Raw genomic sequence first — 24,981 nt, 5'->3', positions numbered from 1 at the left:
CCCCAATAGGGACTAGAAAAATCCGGCTGAGCCGAGAGAGGCCGTTATAACCTCCCTCATTCCAGTCCCTAATAGTGAGTGGAGACGACCTCCTGTGGTGCCATCATGGACGATTAATAGAGAAAACAAGTAAAATGATCTTGATTCAATCACTTTATGGTCATACTTTGGGTAGACGATAGCAGATTATTTACCTGATGGTTCACTGGGACATTTCTCTGTGGACAGCCCTGGGAATACAGAGGACGGGGACACCTCTCGGTTGGATTTCTATCTATGACTCCATCTGTAGGGAACACACAGGGAATGAATACATCAGTGCTGGATAGATTTCTATGTTACTAGGTAGTGAGAGTGATATCTATATATATGTCTCTTCTTACCTTGTGATGTGAGGGGCCGGTGATCCTCCATCATGACTATGTCCTGGTACAGATCCTTGTGTCCTTCTACATACTCCCACTCCTCCATGGAGAAATAGACCGCCACATCCTGACACCTTATAGGAACCTGACACACAATGATACCGTCATCACCAGACCCCTCCATTACTGTATAATGTCCCAGCAGGGTCACCTCTCCAGTCATCACCAGACCCCTCCATTACTGTATAATGTCCCAGCAGTGTCACCTCTCTAATCATCACAGACCCCTCCATTACTGTATAATGTCCCAGCAGTGTCACCTCTCCAGTCATCACCAGACCCCTCCATTACTGTATAATGTCCCAGCAGGGTCACCTCTCCAGTCATCACCAGACCCCTCCTTACTGTATAATGTCCCAGCAGTGTCACCTCTCTAATCATCACCAGACCCCTCCATGACTGTATAATGTCCCAGCAGTGTCACCCTCTCCAGTCATCACCAGACCCCTCCATTACTGTATAATGTCCCAGCAGTGTCACCTCTCCAGTCATCACCAGACCCCTCCCTTACTGCATAATGTCCCAGCAGGGTCACCTCTCCAGTCATCACCAGACCCCTCCATTACTGTATAATGTCCCAGCAGTGTCACCTCTCTAATCATCACCAGACCCCTCCATTACTGTATAATGTCCCAGCAGTGTCACCTCTCCAGTCATCACCAGACCCCTCCATTACTGTATAATGTCTCAGCAGTGTCACCTCTCCAGTCATCACCAGACCCCTCCATTACTGTATAATGTCCCAGCAGTGTCACCTCTCCAGTCATCCCCAGACCCCTCCATTACTGTATAATGTCCCAGCAGTGTCACCTCTCCAGTCATCACCAGACCCCTCCATTACTGTATAATGTCCCAGCAGTGTCACCTCTCCAATCATCACCAGACCCCTCCATTACTGTATAATGTCCCAGCAGTGTCACCTCTCCAATCATCACCAGACCCCTCCATTACTGTATAATGTCCCAGCAGTGTCACCTCTCCAGTCATCACCAGACCCCTCCATTACTGTATAATGTCCCAGCAGTGTCACCTCTCCAGTCATCACCAGACCCCTCCATTACTGTATAATGTCCCAGCAGGGTCACCTCTCCAGTCATCACCAGACCCCTCCATTACTGTATAATGTCCCAGCAGGGTCACTTCTCCAGTCATCACCAGACCCCTCCATTACTGTATAATGTCCCAGCAGGGTCACTTCTCCAGTCATCACCAGACCCCTCCATTACTGTATAATGTCCCAGCAGGGTCACTTCTCCAGTCATCACCAGACCCCTCCATTACTGTATAATGTCCCAGCAGTGTCACCTCTCCAGTCATCACCAGACCCCTCCATTACTGTATAATGTCCCAGCAGGGTCACCTCTCCAGTCATCACCAGACCCCTCCATTACTGTATAATGTCCCAGCAGGGTCACCTCTCCAGTCATCACCAGACCCCTCCATTACTGTATAATGTCCCAGCAGGGTCACCTCTCCAGTCATCACCAGACCCCTCCATTACTGTATAATGTCCCAGCAGGGTCACCACTCCAGTCACCAGACCCCTCCATTACTGTATAATGTCCCAGCAGTGTCACCTCTCCAGTCATCACCAGACCCCCCCATTACTGTATAATGTCCCAGCAGGGTCACCTGTCCAGTCATCACCAGACCCCTCCATTACTGTATAATGTCCCAGCAGTGTCACCTCTCCAGTCATCACCAGACCCCTCCATTACTGTATAATGTCCCAGCAGTGTCACCTCTCCAGTCATCACCAGACCCCTCCATTACTGTATAATGTCCCAGCAGGGTCACCTCTCCAGTCATCACCAGACCCCTCCATTACTGTATAATGTCCCAGCAGTGTCACCTCTCCAGTCATCACCAGATCCCTCCATTACTGTATAATGTCCCAGCAGTGTCACCTCTTCAGTCATCACCAGATCCCTCCATTACTGTATAATGTCCCAGCAGTGTCACCTCTCCAGTCATCACCAGATCCCTCCATTACTGTATAATGTCCCAGCAGTGTCACCTCTCTAATCATCACCAGACCCCTCCATTACTGTATAATGTCCCAGCAGTGTCACCTCTCCAGTCATCACCAGACCCCTCCATTACTGTATAATGTCCCAGCAGGGTCACCTCTCTAATCATCACCAGACCCCTCCATTACTGTATAATGTCCCAGCAGTGTCACCTCTCCAGTCATCACCAGACCCCTCCATTACTGTATAATGTCCCAGCAGGGTCACCTCTCCAGTCATCACCAGACCCCTCCATTACTGTATAATGTCCCAGCAGTGTCACCTCTCCAGTCATCACCAGACCCCTCCATTACTGTATAATGTCCCAGCAGGGTCACCTCTCCAGTCATCACCAGACCCCTCCATTACTGTATAATGTCCCAGCAGTGTCACCTCTCCAGTCATCACCAGACCCCTCCATTACTGTATAATGTCCCAGCAGTGTAACCTCTCCAGTCATCACCAGACCCCTCCATTACTGTATAATGTCCCAGCAGTGTCACCTCTCCAGTCATCACCAGACCCCTCCATTACTGTATAATGTCCCAGCCGTGTCACCTCTCTAATCATCACCAGACCCTTCCATTACTGTATAATGTCCCAGCAGGGTCACCTCTCCAGTCATCACCAGACCCCTCCATTACTGTATAATGTCCCAGCAGGGTCACCTCTCCAGTCATCACCAGACCCCTCCATTACTGTATAATGTCCCAGCAGTGTCACCTCTCTAGTCATCACCAGACCCCTCCATTACTGTATAATGTCCCAGCAGTGTCACCTCTCCAGTCATCACCAGACCCCTCCATTACTGTATAATGTCCCAGCAGTGTCACCTCTCCAGTCATCACCAGACCCCTCCATTACTGTATAATGTCCCAGCAGTGTCACCTCTCCAGTCATCACCAGACCCCTCCATTACTGTATAATGTCCCAGCAGTGTAACCTCTCCAGTCATCACCAGACCCCTCCATTACTGTATAATGTCCCAGCAGTGTCACCTCTCCAGTCATCACCAGACCCCTCCATTACTGTATAATGTCCCAGCAGGGTCACCTCTCCAGTCATCACCAGACCCCTCCATTACTGTATAATGTCCCAGCAGTGTCACCTCTCCAGTCATCACCAGACCCCTCCATTACTGTATAATGTCCCAGCAGTGTCACCTCTCTAATCATCACCAGACCCTTCCATTACTGTATAATGTCCCAGCAGGGTCACCTCTCCAGTCATCACCAGAGCCCTCCATTACTGTATAATGTCCCAGCAGTGTCACCTCTCCAGTCATCACCAGACCCCTCCATTACTGTATAATGTCGCAGCAGTGTCACCTCTCCAGTCATCACCAGATCCCTCCATTACTGTATAATGTCCCAGCGGTGTCACCTCTCTAATCATCACCAGACCCCTCCATTACTGTATAATGTCCCAGCAGTGTCAACTCTCTAATCATCACCAGACCCCTCCATTACTGTATAATGTCCCAGCAGTGTCACCTCTCCAGTCATCACCAGACCCCTCCATTACTGTATAATGTCCCAGCAGTGTCACCTCTCTAATCATCACCAGACCCCTCCATTACTGTATAATGTCCGAGCAGTGTCACCTCTCCAGTCATCACCAGATCCCTCCATTACTGTATAATGTCCCAGCAGTGTCACCTCTCTAATCATCACCAGACCCCTCCATTACTGTATAATGTCCCAGCAGTGTCACCTCTCCAGTCATCACCAGATCCCTCCATTACTGTATAATGTCCCAGCAGTGTCACCTCTCCAGTCATCACCAGACCCCTCCATTACTGTATAATGTCCCAGCAGTGTCACCTCTCTAATCATCACCAGACCCCTCCATTACTGTATAATGTCCCAGCAGTGTCACCTCTCCAGTCATCACCAGACCCCTCCATTACTGTATAATGTCCCAGCAGTGTCACCTCTCCAGTCATCACCAGACCCCTCCATTACTGTATAATGTCCCAGCAGTGTCACCTCTCCAGTCATCACCAGACCCCTCCATTACTGTATAATGTCCCAGCAGGGTCACCTCTCCAGTCATCACCAGACCCCTCCATTACTGTATAATGTCCCAGCATTCCCATGCTCTGCTCCCTCCTCCTGACTGGAGATGGCTGCTGGGGGCCACACATTCACCCCATGTGTTCATTATCTACCACAATGTAACCAAACCTCATGTAAACTTACCTCACTACTGGGGTAACACACTAAAACAAACCCCCTCCTTCTGCTAGAAGGTGTAGGAGCTGTGATGATGTCACAATCATGTGACCAGTATATGTGGGGGCGGAGCTCAGCAGGATAAAGCAGATTGCGGTGAAGGACCTGTGAGGATGATCATGTGACAGGAGTAGGCGGGGCTCCATAGAACCATAGAATCTGAATGTGTCGGCAGATAAGGAACATTTGGCCCCTCTAGTCTGCCCAGTGTTCTGAATACTATCAATAGTCCCTGCCCTATCTTATAGGAAGGATAGCCTTATGTCTATATCTTATATGAAGGATAGCCTTATGTCTATATCTTATAGGAAGGATAGCCTTATACCTATCCCTATCTTATATGAAGGATAGCCTTATGTCTATATCTTATATGTAGGATAGCCTTATGTGTATATCTTATATGTAGGATAGCCTTATGTCTATATCTTATAGGAAGGATAGCCTTATGTCTATATCTTATATGAAGGATAGCCTTATGTCTTTATCTTATATGAAGGATAGCCTTATGTCTATATCTTATATGAAGGATAGCCTTATGTCTATATCTTATATGAAGGATAGCCTTATGTCTTTATCTTATATGAAGGATAGCCTTATGTCTATATCTTATATGAAGGATAGCCTTATGTCTATATCTTATATGAAGGATAGCCTTATGTCTTTATCTTATATGAAGGATAGCCTTATGTCTATATCTTATATGAAGGATAGCCTTATGTCTATATCTTATAGGAAGGATAGCCTTATGTCTTTATCTTATATGAAGGATAGCCTTATGTCTATATCTTATAGGAAGGATAGCCTTATGTGTATATCTTATATGTAGGATGTAGGATAGCCTTATGTCTATATCTTATAGGAAGGATAGCCTTATGTCTATATCTTATAGGAAGGATAGCCTTATGTCTATATCTTATATGAAGGATAGCCTTATGTCTATATCTTATATGAAGGATAGCCTTATGTCTTTATCTTATATGAAGGATAGCCTTATGTCTATATCTTATATGAAGGATAGCCTTATGTCTATATCTTATATGAAGGATAGCCTTATGTCTTTATCTTATATGAAGGATAGCCTTATGTCTATATCTTATAGGAAGGATAGCCTTATGTGTATATCTTATATGTAGGATGTAGGATAGCCTTATGTCTATATCTTATAGGAAGGATAGCCTTATGTCTATATCTTATAGGAAGGATAGCCTTATGTCCATATCTTATATGAAGGATAGCCTTATGTCTATATCTTATATGAAAGATAGCCTTATGTCTATATCTCATAGGAAGGATAGCCTTATGTCTATATCTCATAGGAAGGATAGCCTTATGTCTATATCTTATATGAAGGATAGCCTTATGTCCATATCTTATATAAAGGAAAGCGTTATGTCTATATCTTATAGGAAGGATAGCATTATGTCTATATCTTACATGAAGGATAACCTTATTTCTATATCTTATATGAAGGATAGCCTTATGTCTATATCTTATATGAAGGATAGCCTTATGTCTATATCTTATAGGAAGGATAGCCTTATGTCTATATCTTATATGAAGAATAGCCTTATGTCTATATCTTATATAAAGGATACCCTTATGTTATATCTTATATGAAGGATAGCCTTATGTCTATATCTTATATGAAGAATAGCCTTATGTCTATATCTTATATGAAAGATAGTCTTATGTCTATATCTTATATGAAAGATAGTCTTATGTCTATATCTTATATGAAGGATAGCCTTATGTCCATATCTTATATAAAGGAAAGCGTTATGTCTATATCTTATATGAAGGCCAGCCTTATGTCTATATCTTATATGAAGGATAGCCTTATGTCTATATCTTATATGAAGGACAGCCTTATGTCTATATCTTATATGAAGGATACCCTTATGTCTATATCTTATATGAAGGATAGCCTTATGTCTATATCTTAAATGAAGGATAGCCTTATGTCTATATCTTATAGGAAGGATAGCCTTATGTGTATATCTTATATGTAGGAAAGCCTTATGTCTATATCTTATATGTAGGTTAGCCTTATGTCTATATCGTAAATGAAGGATAGCCTTATGTCTATATCTTATATGTAGGATAGCCTTATGTCTATATCTTATATGTAGGAAAGCCTTATGTCTATATCTTATATGAAGGATAGCCTTATGTGTATATCTTATATGAAGGATAGCATTATGTCTATATCTTAAATGAAGGATAGCCTTATGTCTATATCTTATATGTAGGATAGCCTTATGTCTATATCTTATATGTAGGAAAGCCTTATGTCTATATCTTATATGTAGGATAGCCTTATGTCTATATCTTAAATGAAGGATAGCCTTATGTCTATATCTTATATGAAGGATAGCCTTATGTCTATATCTTATATGAAGGATAGCCTTATGTCTATACAGTGATCCCTCAAATTACGATGGCCTCTACATACAATAGTTTGAACATACAATGGTCTTTTTTGGTCTTTTCTGGACCATTGTAACATGAAACCAGACTCACCATACAATGTACAGACAGTCAAGATCTGTGATACCTGTCAAGAACCAACCAATCAGAATAGGCATTTACTGGTAAAAACCCCTGTATTACTGAAGTGTATGCACTGACTGGTGTCTGGTAGCGCCCCCTTCAGTACAGGGAGGTATTACATGTTCTGTACTCATTACCTGTATTACTGAAGTGTATGCACTGACTGGTGTCTGGTAGCGCCCCCTATAGTACAGGGAGGTATTACATGTTCTGTACTCTTTACCTGTATTACTGAAGTGTATGCACTGACGAGTGTCTGGTAGCACCCCCTATAGTACAGGGAGGTATTACATGTTCTGTACTCTTTACCTGTATTACTGAAGTGTATGCACTGACTGGTGTCTGGTAGCGCCCCCTACAGTACAGGGAGGTATTACATGTTCTGTACTCTTTACCTGTATTACTGAAGTGTATGCACTGACTGGTGTCTGGTAGCGCCCCCTACAGTACAGGGAGGTATTACATGTTCTGTACTCTTTACCTGTATTACTGAAGTGTATGCACTGACTGGTGTCTGGTAGTGCGCCCTACAGTACAGGGAGGTATTACATGTTCTGTACTCTTTACCTGTATTACTGAAGTGTATGCACTGACTGGTGTCTGGTAGTGCGCCCTACAGTACAGGGAGGTATTACATGTTCTGTACTCTTTACCTGTATTACTGAAGTGTATGTCCTAACTGGTGTCTGGTAGCGCCCCCTACAGTACAGGGAGGTATTACATGTTCTGTACACTTTACCTGTACCAGGGTTACCTGCTCCTTTGGACACCAGGTGAGGGCGGCTCCATTACTTTTTTAGGACACTGTACTGTACAGGACCCTGAAGAAGCTCCTGTCCTCTACATAGACAGTGATTACAGCTCCAGCAGATCTTTATTACTTTTATATGGAAGGACTTTTTTTATTTATAAAAGTTATTATTTATTTTTCTTTAACCACTTAAGGACCCAGGGCGTATCCATACCCCTGTGGGACTTTCGGTCCCTGCCGCGCGCCGGTCGGGGACCGTGCCGGGGTGACTGCTGATATCAATCAGCAGGCACCCCGCGCAAATGACCCGTCGGCGATCGGCACAATTCGCAAGTGAATTCACACTATGGTGACCCGGAATATACGGGGGGATCGCGGTTGTCTAAGACACCCACGATCCCCCTGTAGGCATAGGAGTGAGGTGGCAGGGGTGCCACCCCTCCTATCCCTGCTATTGGTCTGCTATTGATCGTCAGAGGCGACGACCAATAGCAGACCGTGGGCGGGGGGGTTAACTTTCGTTTACCCCGTCCTGCCCACCCACAATAGGCGGGGCAGGATGAGGAAACGACAGAGGACCGGGCGCCGGAGTCCACTTACCGATCCGGAGGCTGCGGCGACGTTGATCGGCGGGCGGCGTGACGTGCGTCTGAAGAGGACGGCTCCCGGGATCCTACGGAAGTCGGTAAGTTGATCTGGAGGGCTACAGTCTGAGACTGTGGTCTCTAAACTCTAGCCCTCCAGATGTTGCAAAACTACAACTCCCAGCATGCCCAGACAGCTGTTTGTGCATGCTGGGAGTTGTAGTTTTGCAACAGCTGGAGGGCTGCAGTTTGAGACCACTATACAGTGGTCTCTAAACTATATCCCTCCAGATGTTGCAAAACTACAACTCCTAGCATGCCCACATAGCTGTTTGTTGTCTGGGCATGCTGGGAGTTGTAGTTTTGCAACATCTGGAGGTCCACAGTTTGGAGATCACTGTGCAGTGGTCTAAAAACTGTAGCTCTCCAGATGTTGCAAAACTGCAATTCCCTGCATGCCCAGAAAGCAAACAGCTGTCTCTGCATGCTGGGAGTTGTAGTAGTGTACCTCCAGCTGTTGCATAACTACATCTCCCAGCATGCCCTTCGGGGATTAGTACATGCTGGGAGTTGTAGTTTTGCAACAGCTGGAGGCACACTGGTTGGAAAATACTGAGTTAGGTAACAGAACCTAACTGAAGGTTTTCCAACCAGTGTGCCTCCAGCTGTTGCAAAACTACAACTCCCAGCATGCACGGTCTGTCAGTACATGCTGGGAGTTGTAGTTTTGAAACAGCTGGAGGTTTGCCCCCCCCATGTGAATGTACAGGGTACATTCACGCGGACAGGTTTACAGTAAATTTCCTGCTTCAAGTTTGGGCTGCGGCAAATTTTTCGCCGCAGCACAAACTCCTAGCGGCAAACTCACCGTAACCCGACAGTGCGAATGTACCCTAAAAACACTACACTACACTAACACCTAATAAAGGGTAAAACACTACATATACACCCCCTTACACACCCTTTTTTAAACGTCTTGTATGGCAGGGTTTCCAAAACGGAGCCTCCAGCTGTTGCAAAACAACAACTCCCAGCATTTCTGGACAGCCACTGACTGTCCAGGCATGCTGGGAGTTTAGCAACAGCTGGAGGCACCCTGTTTGGGAATCACTGGCGTAGAATACCCCTATGTCCACCCCTATGCAATCCCCAATTTAGTCCTCAAATGCGCATGGCGCTCTCTCACTTCGGAGCCCTGTCGTATTTCAAGGAAACAGTTTAGGGCCACATATGGGGTATCGCCGTACTCGGGAGAAATTGCAGTACAAATTTTGGGGGTCTTTTTTTCCTTTTACCGCTTGTGAAAAGAAAAAGTTGGGGGCTACACCAGCCTGTTAGTGTAAAAAAATAAAAAAATTTACACTAACATGCTGGTGTTGCCCCATACTTTTTATTTCCACAAGCGGTAAAAGGAAAAAAATACCCCCAAAATTTGTAACGCAATTTCTCCTGAGTACGGAAATACCCCAGATGTGGGCGTAAAATGCTCTGCGGGCGCACAACAAGGCTCAGGAGTGAGAGCGCACCATGTACATTTGAGGCCTAAATTGGTGATTTGCACAGGGGTGGCTGATTTTACAGTGGTTCTGACAAATGCAAAAAAATAAAAAATACGCGCATGTGACCCCATTTTGGAAACTACACCCCTCACAGAACGTGACAAGGGGTATAGTGAGCCTGAACACCCCACAGGTGTTTGACAAATTTTCATTAAAGTTGGATGGGAAAATGAAAAAAATTATATTTTTTCACTAAAATGCTGGTGTTACCCTAAATTTTTTATTTTCACAAGGGAAAATAGGAAAAAAAGCCCCCCCAAATTTGTAACCCCATCTCTTCTGAGTAAGAACATACCCCATATGTGAATTTAAAGTGCTCTGCGGGCGAACTACAATGCTCAGAAGAGAAAGAGCGCCATTGGGATTTTGTAGAGAAAATTTGTCCGGAATTGACGGCCACATGTGTTTACAAAGCCCCCATAGTGCCAGAACAATGTACCCCCGACACATGTGACCCCATTTTGGAAACTACACCCCTCACGTAATGTAATAAGGGGTACAATGAGAATTTACGCCCCACAGATTTTTGGAACAGTGGTCCGTAAAAATGAAAAATTAAATTTTTCATTTGCACAGCCCACTGTTCCAAAGATCTGTGGGGTGTAAATACTCACTGCACCCCTTATTAAATTCTGTGAGGGGAGTAGTTTCCAAAATGGGGTCACATGTGGGGGTCCACTGTTCTGCCACCATGGGGGGCTTTGTTAACGCACATGGCCCCTGACTACCATTCCAAACTAATTCTCTTTCCAAAAGCTCAATGGCGCTCCTCCTCTTCTGAGCATTGTAGTTCGCCAGCAGAGCATTTTACGTCCTAACATGGGGTATTTCCATACTCAGAAGAAATGGGGTTACAAATTTTGGGGGTAATTTTCTCCTATTACCCCTTGTAAAAATGTAAAATTTAGGGGAAAAACTGCATTTTAGTAAAAACAAATTTTTTTTTTATTTACACATCCAACTTTAACGAAAAGTCGTCAAACACCTGTGGGGTGTTAAGGCTCAGCGGACCCCTTGTTACGTTCCTTGAGGGGTGTAGTTTCCAAAATAGTGTGCCATGTGGGTATTGTTTGCTGTTCTGGCACCACAGGGGCTACCTAAATGCGACATACCCCCAAAAAACCATTTCAGCAAAAGTTGCTTTCAAAAAGACAAATGTGATTCCTTCTCTTCTGAGCATTGTAGTTCGCCCGCAAAGCATTTTACGTCCTAACATGGGGTATTTCCATACTCAGAAGAGATGGGCTTACAAATTTGCAGGGGCATTTTCTCCCATTACCCTTTGTAAAAATGGTAAATTTGGTGGGAAAACTGCACTTTAGTGTGAATTTTTTTTTTTCCATTTACACATCAGATTTTAACGGAAATTTGTCAAACACCCTGTGGTGTTTTCTGCTGTTCTGGCACCATAGGGGCTTTCTAAATGTGACATGCCCCCCAAAAACCATTTCAGAAAAATTCACTCTCCAAAATCCCATTGTCGCTCCTTCCCTTCTGTGCCCTCTACTGCGCCCGCCGAACACTTGACATACACATATGAGATATTTCCTTACTCAAGAGAAATTGGGTTACAAATTATGTGGGCTTTTTCTCCTTTACCCCTTGTAAAAATTCAAAAACTGGGTCTACAAGAACATGCAAGTGTAAAAAATGAAGATTTTGAATTTTCTCCTTCACTTTGCTGCTATTCCTGTGAAACACCTAAAGGGTTAATACACTTACTGAATGTCATTCTGAATACTTTGAGGGGTGCAGTTTTTATAATGAGGTCATTTATGGGGTATTTCTAATAAGAAGACCCTTCAAATCCACTTCAAAACTGAACTGGTTCCTGAAAAATTCCGATTTTGAAAATTTTGTGAAAAATTGGAAAATTGCTGCTGAACTTTGAAGCCTCTGATGTCTCCAAAAGTAAAAACTCATCAATTTTATGATGGAAACACAAAGTAGACATATTGTATATGTGAATCAATGTGTAATTTATTTGGAATATCCATTTTCCTTACAAGCAGAAAGCTTCAAAGTTTAAAAAATGCTAAATTTTCAATTTTTTCATCAAATTTTGGAATTTTTCAACAAGAAATGATACAAGTATCGACACAATTTTACCACTAACATAAAGTAGAATATGTCACGAAAAAAACTATCTCGGAATCAGAATGAAAGGTTAAAGCATCAGAGTTATTAATGCTTAAAGTGACAGTGGTCAGATGTGCAAAAAATGGCCGGGTCCTTAAGGTATATTTGGGCTGGGTCCTTAAGGGGTTAATCCTCACTTTTTCCTATTTTTGGATGACATTTTGGGGCTTTAGAACCAATTACCAGGTTTCCATAGAGTTATGGTCTCAACATACAATGGTCGTCCTGGAACCAATTAATATTGTAACTTGAGGGACCACTGTATCTTATATTAAGGATAGTCTTATGTCTCTCCTTATCTTATACGAATGATAACCTTATGTCCATATCTATCATATATGAAGGATAGTTTTATGTCCATATCTATCTTATATGAAGGATAGTCTTATGTCCATATCTATCTTATATGAAGGATAGTCTTATGTCCATATCTATCATATATGAAGGATAGTCTTATGTCCATATCTATTTTATATGAAGGATAGTCTTATGTCCATATCTTATATGAAGGATAGTCTTATGTCCATATCTATCATATATGAAGGATAGCCTTATGTCCATATCTATCTTATATGAAGGATAGCCTTATGTCCATATCTATCATATATGAAGGATAGCCTTATGTCCATATCTATCATATATGAAGGATAGCCTTATGTCCATATCTATCTTATATGAAGGATAGCCTTATGTCCATATCTATCTTATATGAAGGATAGTCTTATGTCCATATCTATCATATATGAAGGATAGTCTTATGTCCATATCTATCTTATATGAAGGATAGCCTTATGTCCATATCTATCATATATGAAGGATAGTCTTATGTCCATATCTATTTTATATGAAGGATAGTCTTATGTCCATATCTATCATATATGAAGGATAGTCTTATGTCCATATCTATTTTATATGAAGGATAGTCTTATGTCCATATCTTATATGAAGGATAGCCTTATGTCCATATCTATCATATATGAAGGATAGTCTTATGTCCATATCTATCATATATGAAGGATAGTTTTATGTCCATATCTATCATATATGAAGGATAGTCTTATGTCCATATCTATCTTATATGAAGGATAGCCTTATGTCCATATCTATCATATATGAAGGATAGTCTTATGTCCATATCTTATATGAAGGATAGCCTTATGTCCATATCTATCATATATGAAGGATAGTCTTATGTCCATATCTATCATATATGAAGGATAGTCTTATGTACATATCTATCATATATGAAGGATAGTCTTATGTCCATATCTATCATATATGAAGGATAGCCTTATGTCCATATCTATCATATATGAAGGATAGTCTTATGTCCATATCTATCATATATGAAGGATAGTCTTATGTCCATATCTATCATATATGAAGGATAGTCTTATGTCCATATCTATTTTATATGAAGGATAGTCTTATGCCCATATCTATCTTATATGAAGGATAGTCTTATGTCCATATCTTATATGAAGGATAGTCTTATGTCCATATCTTATATGAAGGATAGTCTTATGTCTAACTCATTGTATTTACAGCTGTATGCCCTCTATATAACACTATGCCTTCTATATTACACTATGCCCTCTTTAGAACACCATGTCCTTTATATATAACACTATGTCCTCTATATAACACTATATCCTCTATATATAACACCATGTCCTCTATATGTAACACTATATCCTCTGTATAACACTATGTCCTCTATATATAACACTATGTCCTCTATATATAACACTATGTCCTCTATATATAACACCATGTCCTCTATATATAACACTATATCCTCTATATATAACACTATATCCTCTATATATAACACTATGTCCTCTATATATAACACTATGTCCTCTATATAACACTATGTCCTCTATATATATATATAACACTATGTCCTCTATATATATATATAACACTATGTCCTCTATATATATATAACACTATGTCCTCTATATATAACACTATATCCTCTATATATAACACTATGTCCTCTATATATAACACTATGTCCTCTATATAACACTATGTCCTCTATATAACACTATGTCCTCTATATATAACACTATGTCCTCTATATATAACACTGTCCTCTATATATAACACTATGTCCTCTATATAACACTATGTGCTCTCTATATAACACTATGTCCTCTATATATAACACTATGTCCTCTATATATAACACTATATCCTCTATATATAACACTATATCCTCTATATATAACACTATGCCCTCTATATATAACACTATATCCTCTATATATAACACTATATCCTCTATATAACACTATATCCTCTATATATAACACTCTGTCCTCTATATAACACTATATCCTCTATACCCATGAGTTGTTACTTCTACTGCTAATACCTCCCCCTATACACCCATGAACACTTCCCTCTCTGCTGCCCATACCTCTACCTATACACCCATGAGTTGTTACCTGTACTGCTAATACATCTCTTTATACACCCATGAGCACCACCTACCTCCAGTGCTATTACTTCTGCCTCAGTGGCTATAGCCAGGGCTGGCCCTACCATGGGACCCGGTGGGGCCATACTTTGCTGACCCTTTTTTTGTGCCACCTAAGCTCATGGTAGGGCCGTCCCTGCCTCTGCGCCACCACTGCTCACAGTTCTAAAGTGGCCACAGCGCTTAATAGCGCAGAGTCCACTTTAAACAGTGAGTCTGCGGCCGGCCCAGGTCTGATGAGGGACATCGCGCAAGTGACATTCCTCCCCAGACCCGCACAGGAGGATGTCAGTGACTGCACTAGTCAGGCCACTATGCTACCTAATGTGGGGAAACAATGCTGCCTATCTAATGTGGGGGAAACGATGCTGCCTATCTAATGTGAGGAAACTGCTACCTAATGTGGGGAAACAATGCTGTCAATCTAATGTGGGGGAACTGCTGCCTATCTAATGTGGGGAAACGATGCTGCCTATCTAATGTGGGGGAAACGATGCTGCCTATCTAATGTGGGGGAAACGATGCTGCCTATCTAATGTGGGGGAACTGCTGCCTATCTAGTGTGGGGAAACGATGCTGCCTATCTAGTGTGGGGAAACGATGCTGCCTATCTAATGTGGGGAAACGATGCTGCCTATCTAATGTGGGGAAACGATGCTGCCTATCTAATGTGGGGAAACGATGCTGCCTATCTAATGTGGGGAAACGATGCTGCCTATCTAATGTGGGGAAACGATGCTGCCTATCTAATGTGGGGAAACGATGCTGCCTATCTAATGTGGGGAAACGATGCTGCCTATCTAATGTGGGGAAACGATGCTGCCTATCTAATGTGGGGAAACGATGCTGCCTATCTAATGTGGGGAAACGATGCTGCCTATCTAATGTGGGGAAACGATGCTGCCTATCTATTGTGGGGAAACGATACTGCCTATCTAATGTGGGGAAACGATGCTGCCTATCTAATGTGGGGAAACGATGCTGCCTATCTAATGTGGGGAAACGATGCTGCCTATCTAATGTGGGGAAACGATGCTGCCTATCTAATGTGGGGAAACAATGCTGCCTATCTAATGTGGGGAAACGATGCTGCCTATCTAATGTGGGGAAACGATGCTGCCTATCTATTGTGGGGAAACGATGCTGCCTATCTATTGTGGGGAAACGATGCTGCCTATCTATTCTGGGGAAACGATGCTGCCTATCTAATGTGGGGGAACTGCTGCCAACCTAATGCTGCAGATTAATTCCTTTGGGGGGGGGGGGTCAGCATTTCACTCGTGGATTCAGGCAGCACAATGTCTTTTGCCGGCCCTGGCTGTAACCTTTGTAGAAGTCTATAACTTTGTTCACACAGGGATCAGATCCAGTCTGACAGAGACCAATGTAGCCAGAGATGATGTTCTGACCCAGTTATAGACCGTCCTCCTAAGAGATGATATTCTGACCCAGTTATAGACCGCCCTCCTAAGAGATGATGTTCTGACCCAGTTATAGACCGTCCTCCTAAGAGATGATGTTCTGACCCAGTTATAGACCGTCCTCCTAAGAGATGATATTCTGACCCAGTTATAGACCGTCCTCCTAAGAGATGATATTCTGACCCAGTTATGGACCGTCCTCCTAAGAGATGATGTTCTGACCCAGTTATGGACCGTCCTCCTAAGAGATGATATTCTGACCCAGTTATAGACCGTCCTCCTAAGAGATGATATTCTGACCCAGTTATAGACCGTCCTCCTAAGAGATGATGTTCTGACCCAGTTATAGACCGTCCTCCTAAGAGATGATGTTCTGACCCAGTTATAGACCGTCCTCCTAAGAGATGATATTCTGACCCAGTTATAGACCGTCCTCCTAAGAGATGATATTCTGACCCAGTTATGGACCGTCCTCCTAAGAGATGATGTTCTGACCCAGTTATAGACCGTCCTCCTAAGAGATGATATTCTGACCCAGTTATAGACCGTCCTCCTAAGAGATGATATTCTGACCCAGTTATGGACCGTCCTCCTAAGAGATGATGTTCTGACCCAGTTATGGACCGTCCTCCTAAGAGATGATATTCTGACCCAGTTATAGACCGTCCTCCTAAGAGATGATGTTCTGACCCAGTTATAGACCGTCCTCCTAAGAGATGATGTTCTGACCCAGTTATAGACCGTCCTCCTAAGAGATGATGTTCTGACCCAGTTATAGACCGTCCTCCTAAGAGATGATATTCTGACCCAGTTATAGACCGTCCTCCTAAGAGACGATGTTCTGACCCAGTTATAGACCGTCCTCCTAAGAGATGATGTTATTTGTGAGGCAGCCCCTACAAAGCTACGTCTCTCTGGAGGGTTGGCTTGTCTGACAAATAAGGCAAGTTTAGAGGCTCTAGGTCCCAACCTCAGGTTAGAGCAGTGATGGAGAACCCAAACCGTAATGCACGACAACTTTCTTCCCCTCAAAGTGCCAGTGCAACAATGAAATCAAATTAAAATGTGTATGCTGAGGGGTGCTGTGTGTGTCAGAGGGGTGCTGTGTGTGTGTGTGGGGGTGCTGTGTGTGTCTCTGAAGGGTGCTGTGTGTGTCTGAGGGGTGCTGTGTGTGGGGGTGCTGTGTGTGTGTGTGGGGGTGCTGTGTGTGTCAGAGGGGTTCTGTGTGTGGGGGTGCTGTGTGTGTGTCAGAGGGGTGCTGTGTGTGTGTCAGAGGGGTGCTGTGTGTGTGTCAGAGGGGTGCTGTGTGTGTGTGTCTTAGGGGTGCTGTGTGTGTGTGTCAGAGGGGTGCTGTGTGTGGGGGTGCTGTGTGTGTGTCTGAGGGGTGCTGTGTGTGGGGGTGCTGTGTGTGTGTCTGAGGGGTGCTGTGTGTGGGGGTGCTGTGTGTGTCTGAGGGGTGCTGTGTCTGAGGGGTGCTGTGTGTGTCTGAGGGGTGCTGTGTGTGTCTCTGAAGGGTGCTGTGTGTGTCAGAGGGGTTCTGTGTGTGGGGGTGCTGTGTGTGTGTCAGAGGGGTGCTGTGTGTGTGTGTCAGAGGGGTGCTGTGTGTGGGGGTGCTGTGTGTGTGTCTGAGGGGTGCTGTGTGTGTGTCTGAGGGGTGCTGTGTGTGTGTCTGAGGGGTGCTGTGTGTGTGTGTGTGGGGGGGGGGGTGCTGTGTGTGTTTCTGAGGGGTGCTGTGTCTGAGGGGTGCTGTGTGTGGGTGCTGTGTGTGTGTCTGAGGGGTGGTGTGTGTGTGTCAGAGGGGTGCTGTGTGTGTCAGAGGGGTGCTGTGTGTGTGTCTGAGGGGTGCTGTGTGTGGGGGTGCTGTGTGTGTGTATGAGGGGTGCTGTGTGTGTCAGAGGGGTGCTGTGTGTGTGTGTGTCAGAGGGGTGCTGTGTGTGTGTCTGAGGGGTGCTGTGTGTGTGTCTGAGGGGTGCTGTGTGTGTCTGAGGGGTGCTGTGTGTGTCTGAGGGGTGGTGTGTGTGTCTGAGGGGTGGTGTGTGTGTGTCAGAGGGGTGGTGTGTGTGTGTCAGAGGGGTGCTGTGTGTGTGTCAGAGGGGTGCTGTGTGTGTCTGAGGGGTGCTGTGTGTGGGGGTGCTGTGTGTGTGTATGAGGGGTGCTGTGTGTGGGGGTGCTGTGTGTGTGTGTATGAGGGGTGCTGTGTGTGTCAGAGGGGTGCTGTGTGTGTCAGAGGGGTGCTGTGTGTGTCAGAGGGGTGCTGTGTGTGTCTGAGGGGTGCTGTGTGTGGGGGTGCTGTGTGTGTGTGTCAGAGGGGTGCTGTGTGTGTGTGTGTCTGAGGGGTGCTGTGTGTGTGTGTGTCTGAGGGGTGCTGTGTGTGTGTGTGTCTGAGGGGTGCTGTGTGTGTGTCAGAGGGGTGCTGTGTGTGTCTGAGGGGTGCTGTGTGTGGGGGTGCTGTGTGTGTGTCTGAGGGGTGCTGTGTGTGGGGGTGCTGTGTGTGTGTCTGAGGGGTGCTGTGTGTGGGGGTGCTGTGTGTGTGTATGAGGGGTGCTGTGTGTGTCAGAGGGGTGCTGTGTGTGTCAGAGGGGTGCTGTGTGTGTGTGTGTCTGAGGGGTGGTGTGTGTCTGAGGGGTGCTGTGTGTGCAGTATAGATCTCCCACATTAGGTGCAGTATAGTTCCCCCACATTAGGTGCAGTATAGTTCCCCCACATTAGGTGCAGTATAGTTCCCCACATTAGGTGCAGTATAGTTCTCCCCACATTAGGTGCAGTATAGTTCCCCACATTAGGTGCAGTATAGTTCCCCCACATTAGGTGCAGTATAATTCCCCACCTTAGGTGCAGTATAGTTCCCCCACATTAGGTGTGCAGTATAGTTCTCCCCACATTAGGTGCAGTATAGTTCCCCCACATTAGGTGCAGTATAGTTCCCCCACATTAGGTGTGCAGTATAGTTCTCCCCACATTAGGTGTGCAGTATAGTTCTCCCCACATTAGGTGCAGTATAGTTCCCCCACATTAGGTGCAGTATAGTTCCCCCACATTAGGTGCAGTATAGTTCCCCCCACATTAGGTGCAGTACAATTCCCCAAATTAGGTGCAGTATAGTTCCCCCCACATTAGGTGCAGTATAGTTCCCCCCACATTAGGTGCAGTATAGTTCCCCCCACATTAGGTGCAGTATAGTTCCCCCCACATTAGGTGCAGTACAGTTCCCCCACATTAGGTGCAGTACAGTTCCCCCACATTAGGTGCAGTATAGTTCCCCCCACATTAGGTGCAGTACAATTCCCCACATTAGGTGCAGTACAGTTCCCCCACATTAGGTGCAGTACAGTTCCCCCCACATTAGGTGCAGTACAGTTCCCCCCACATTAGGTGCAGTACAGTTCCCCCCACATTAGGTGCAGTATAATTCCCCACATTAGGTGCAGCATAGTTCCCCCACATTAGGTGCAGCATAGTTCCCCCACATTAGGTGCAGTACAGTTCCCCCACATTAGGTGCAGTACAGTTCCCCCACATTAGGTGCAGCACAGTTCCCCCACATTAGGTGCAGTATAGTTCCCCCACATTAGGTGCAGCACAGTTCCCCCACATTAGGTGCAGTATAGTTCCCGCCCCCTCAGTGCAAGTCTATGGGAGGGGGCGTGACGGCCATCATGCCCCCTCCCATAGACTTGCATTTAGGGGGCGTGACCGTGACTTCACGAGCCTTCGGCGCTGGACCAGCAGTGGGATCCCTGCTATCAGACATCTTATCCTCTATGCTTTGGATAGGGCATACGATGTATAGAACCCCTTTAAGTAGTCAAAAACGCAGGTTTTTTAACCCCTTAAGGACCAAGCCCATTTTGACCTTAAGGACCAGGCCAATTTTATTTTAATCAATATATACACACAAGCGCTACTACCTGGATAATTAGCAGCTGCCTATGATTACGGGTGGATCCCTACAAACCACCCGGGGGTAAATTAGTGAAAACACTAATATAAGAAGACAAGTAGGATGTAATCAGGCGCCTGCTATAATATGAACCTAACGTATGAAAAAATATATATATATATATATATATATTGTGGGATAATAATAATGGAAATGAGAATATTGTGCTTAAAGTAGATTTATTGGACGATCATATGGTTCGAATAGCAATAAACTTGATTGGAGTATGAATAGAACCGCTTCCGGAAAATGAAATAATAATAATAATACTGGTATCAGACTTTTGTTTGTTTCTCTATATACTTGTAACAGGGCACAATCCTCAATTATTAAGTGCCTTGATGAACTGGGTACATGAGATCCTGGTGACACGAAGATTCCGGTTTATCAGACTAGCCAATCTGATCATCCGGTATGCTGAAATAATTGTATTTAAAGAAATGAACTGGTGTCTAATGGTGATGTAAGTGCTTCCTAACCACCGCACATACTGTTCCTGATGAAATAATACCTGGTTATGTAAGAGCGATGAAGATGAATGTCCGGATGTTCAAATGGATTCGTATTCGTCTTCCGCTCGGTAAGAGGGAGACAGCCCCGGCCGGTGGCGTTACTCTACCTCACTACCCGCCTGAAGAAAAAATGGATGTAGTTGGAGCAGCTGAGTGACGTCACTTCTGTGGCTCGTTTGGGACAAAAAGATATCCGACGCGCTTCGGCTGGTGGGCCTACTGTAGGTATAGTATATTATACAGACCCCTGTCCATCCCAGAACCCTGACTCGCCTTCCCAGTTGCTGCAGGGACCGTCCGGGGAGGGTGGTCCGGGCCATCCATACTTCCTGTAGTGTCCGGCGGCATACCGGGTGGACGGTGAACCGGTCCGGGCTGTCCTTCTTCTCCGGAGGTCCTCTTCTCCACTCCGGGCAGGCTCCGGCCTAGTAATGCTGCATAGACGCCGCTGCGCAGCGACGCACCTGACGTAGACGGCGTCTATGTAGCGTACTAGGCCGGAGCCTGCCCGGAGTGGAGAAGAGGACCCCCGGAGAAGGACAGCCCGGACCGGTTCACCCTCCACCCGGAATGACGCCGGACACTACAGGAAGGATGGATGGCCCGGACCACGCCCATTACGAGTAAGTTACATTTTTTTTTATTGACTCGGAGGGTGGGGGAGGGGCCCGACCGGTATAGGCAAAAATCCATACCGTGGGAGAAAAAAAAAACGGTATCCGGTTCATACCGGTATACCGCCCAACACTACAGTGGGGGGGTGCGACGCGGTGCGGTGGGTCGGGGGGGTGGTCGCCGTGCGGCGGGCCGTGGGGGGGGGGCGGTCGTAAGGTAAGGTAATTGCCGATACCGATAATGCCCAAAATCGGGATTATCGGCCGATAATATCGGCCATACCGATAATGGGTCGATCCCTACTCCAATCAAGTTTATTGCTATTCGAACCATATGATCTTTCAATAAATCTACTTTAAGCACAATATTCTCATTTCCATTATTATTATCCCACAATATATATATATTTTTTCATACGTTAGGTTCATATTATAGCAGGCGCCTGATTACATCAATTTTACGTCAATTTTATTTTAGCATTTTCGTTTTTTCCTCCTCGTTTGCTAAAAATTGTAACTCTTTTATATTTTCCTCCACAGACCAGGATGAGGGCTTGTTTTTGCGCGACCAGTTGTCCTGCATAATGACATCACTCCTTTTACCATAAAATTGGCGCAACCAAAAAAAAAATACTGTTTGTGTGGGAAAATTAAAAAGAAAACCGCAATTTAGCAAATTTTTTAAGGTTTCATTTTCACGCCGTACAATTTACGGTATAGATGACGTGTTCTTTATTTTGTGGGTCAATACAATTAAAATGATACCGATGATTACACACTTCTCTATTATGTGTTGCGCTAAAAAAAATAAAAAATAAAAAATCGCAAACTTTTTAACCAAATTAGTCTGTTTAAAATCCTTCTATTTTGACGACCTATAACTTTTTCATTTTTCCATACAAGCGGCGGTATAAGGACTCATTTTTTGCGCCATGATCTGAACTTTTTAATGATACCACATTTGTGTATATAAAAAAACGTTAATACATTTTTTTTTTAACAAAATGTGACAAAAAAACAGCAATTTTGTGTTTTTTTTTTTATTTTCACCGTACAGGATCAATAACATAATATTTTAAATAGTTCAGACATTTGCGCATGCAGCGATACCAAATATGTGTATACATTTTTTTACTTTTTTTCTTTTTTAGACTTTATGGGGGTAGAATGGGAAAAAAGGACATTTTACATTTTTATTGGGGAGGGGATTTTTCAAATTTTTTTTACTTTTATTTTTACACTTTAATAGTCCCCATGGGAGACTATTTATAGCAATCCTTTGATTACTAATACTGTCCAGTGCTATGTATAGGACACAGCACTGATCAGTGTTATCGGTGATCTTCTGCTCTGGTCTGCTCGATCTCAGACCGGAGCAGAAGACCCGTGGAAGGCGGCGGAGGCAGGTGAGGGGACCTCCATGCGCCATTCTGGATGAACGGATCGCCGCGGCAGCGCTGCGGGCGATCCAATCATCCATATTTCTGACTGCACTGCCGCAGATGCCGTAATCTGTATTGATCACAGCATCTGAGGGGTTAATGGCAGTCATCCGTGCGATCGCGGATGTCCGCCATTACCAGCGGCTCCCTGGTTGCGATCAGCAGCCGGGATCAGCCGCGCATGATCCAAGCATCACTCCGACGCTCGCGGTCATGTACAGGACGTAAACATCCGTACTGCAGCACCAGGACGTAAATTTACATGCTTGGCCGTTAAGGACACCTTGCATGGTCTCCATCAGAACCTTATGAGGTCACATGTCGGCAACTCCTTGGGCCTCATGGCACTTGGGCTCTCTTCAGTCGGAGGTTTTCTAGTTCTAGTTTGGGGAGCCCATCCCAAGAGATTCCGGTACAAGATAAATGGAACGCCCAAGAGAGACTTATGTCTTCCAGTCTGAGAGAACTGAGGCCGATCCGGTTGTACACTCGGACAACACGACGGCAGGTTACTACATAGACAGAAAAGCAAAATATCACAACCTGTCCTTGGTGGGACTCTGTGCAGCTGTCAATCAAGCTCAGTGCAGAGAAGCACTTCCTGACTATGGTCTCCTGAGGAGTCCAAACTCAATATATTCATTTTGACCATGTGACCTAGTGGCTGTTTTTTTCTATTACATTTTACACATATTTATGTTGATAATTTTAAAAGCAAGTGAATGAGAAAGTGTCTGCTAATTACTCAAGGAACACTATAGTAAAAGTTTTATTTGGTGACAGGTACTCTTTAAACATATGGACTTATACAGTATTTATCATGGAAGATAGCCATTGAGGGTAGGGATCGACCGATATCGTTTTTATAGGGCCGATAATCGGTGGAGGTTAGGGCCGATAACATATCGATATTCCGGTATAAGTTATCGGCTATTTATCCCCCCGCGACACCGCTGCAGATCATTGATTTAAAGCGGGCGCTTTAAATCAATGCACTGCAGTGGCTTTTGCGGTACCATAGGCCGCCGCCACCACCCGCTTCTCTCCCCCTACCTGTCAGGGTGGTCCAGGCCATCCTTCCTTCCTGTAGTGTCCGGCGATTCCGGGTGGAGGGTGAACCGGTCCAGGCTGTCCTTCTCCGGGGGTCATCTTCTCCACTCCGGGAAGGCTCCGGCCTAGTAACACAGCATAGACACCGCTGCACAGTGACGCCCGTGCACAGCGACGCACCTGACGTCACGGCGTCTATGCAGCGTACTAGGCCGGAGCCTTCCCGGAGTGGAGAAGATGACCCCCGGAGAAGAAGGACAGCCCGGACCGGTTCACCCTCCACCCGGAATGCGGCCAGACACTACAGGAAGGATGGATGGCCCGGACCACCCCCATTACGGGTAAGTTTAATTTTTTTTATTGACTCGGAGGGTGGGGGAGGGGCCTGACCGGTATAGCGGTATGGGCAAAAATCCATACCGTGGCAGAAAAAAAAAAAAACGGTATCCGGTTCATACCGGTATACAGCCCAGCACTACGGTGGGGGTGCGACGCGGTGCGGTGGGTCGGTCGTGGTGCGGTGGGTCGGTGCATTATCGGCTTATCGGAAAGGTAATTGCCGATACCAATAATGCCCAAAATCGTGATAATATCGGCCATACCGATAATTGGTCGACCCCTAATTGAGGGGGCTTCACGCGTTATCTTTGAAGATTGCATCATATCTCTGCCAATTCCTTTATCCATCTCGGACATCTCCCAAGAAAGGGTCTCTACATTCCATAATTCTGTTTTTTGTGGCAACGACAAGGGTCTCAAAGCCTCCAAGACTACCTAAAGTAGGTGGATAAAGGAGGCCATAAGGGAAACTGTCTTCTCCCTATTTGTCCGAGCTCAACATCTACAGCCAAAAAGGAGTCAAGGTCCTCTAAGTCTGTGCAGCAGCCTCATGGAGATCTCACTTCACCTTTTTTTGGCCATTAAAGGGGTACTCCACTGGCCAGCGTTCGGAAGTGAATGTTCAGAATGCTGTTTTCGAGCCGCAGTTGTCGTTCACGCCCCTTGTGACGTCATGACCACGCCCCCTCAATGTAAGTCTATGGGAGGGGGCGTGACGGAAGTCACGCCCCCTCCCATAGACTTACATTGAGGGGGTGTGGTCATGACGTCACAAGGGGCGTGAACGACCCCCCACAGTGCATAAACAACCGTCGGAACATTCACTTCGAACGCTGGCCAGTGGAGTACCCCTTTAACATGAGAGGTCCAGAAGACATCGCCTTTGGAGGACCCTCCCTCATAGGCACTATTCTTACTACGTCC

General features: G+C 45.0%; 1 protein-coding gene across 1 annotated transcript in view; it reads right to left on the bottom strand.

Annotated features, from left to right (window-relative positions):
- Positions 1 to 24,981, bottom strand: part of LOC130308375 (zinc finger protein 420-like) — a 201,175-nt gene that overhangs the window by 87,779 nt on the left and 88,415 nt on the right. The gene's annotated exons all lie outside the window — the stretch shown is intronic.

This window comes from Hyla sarda, chromosome 1 (genome assembly GCF_029499605.1).
Source record: "Hyla sarda isolate aHylSar1 chromosome 1, aHylSar1.hap1, whole genome shotgun sequence".
In the NCBI taxonomy this organism is placed as follows: Eukaryota; Metazoa; Chordata; class Amphibia; order Anura; family Hylidae; genus Hyla; species Hyla sarda.
The sequence above is the reverse complement of the archived record's forward strand: the minus strand, read 5'-3'. Positions and strand labels throughout refer to the sequence as shown.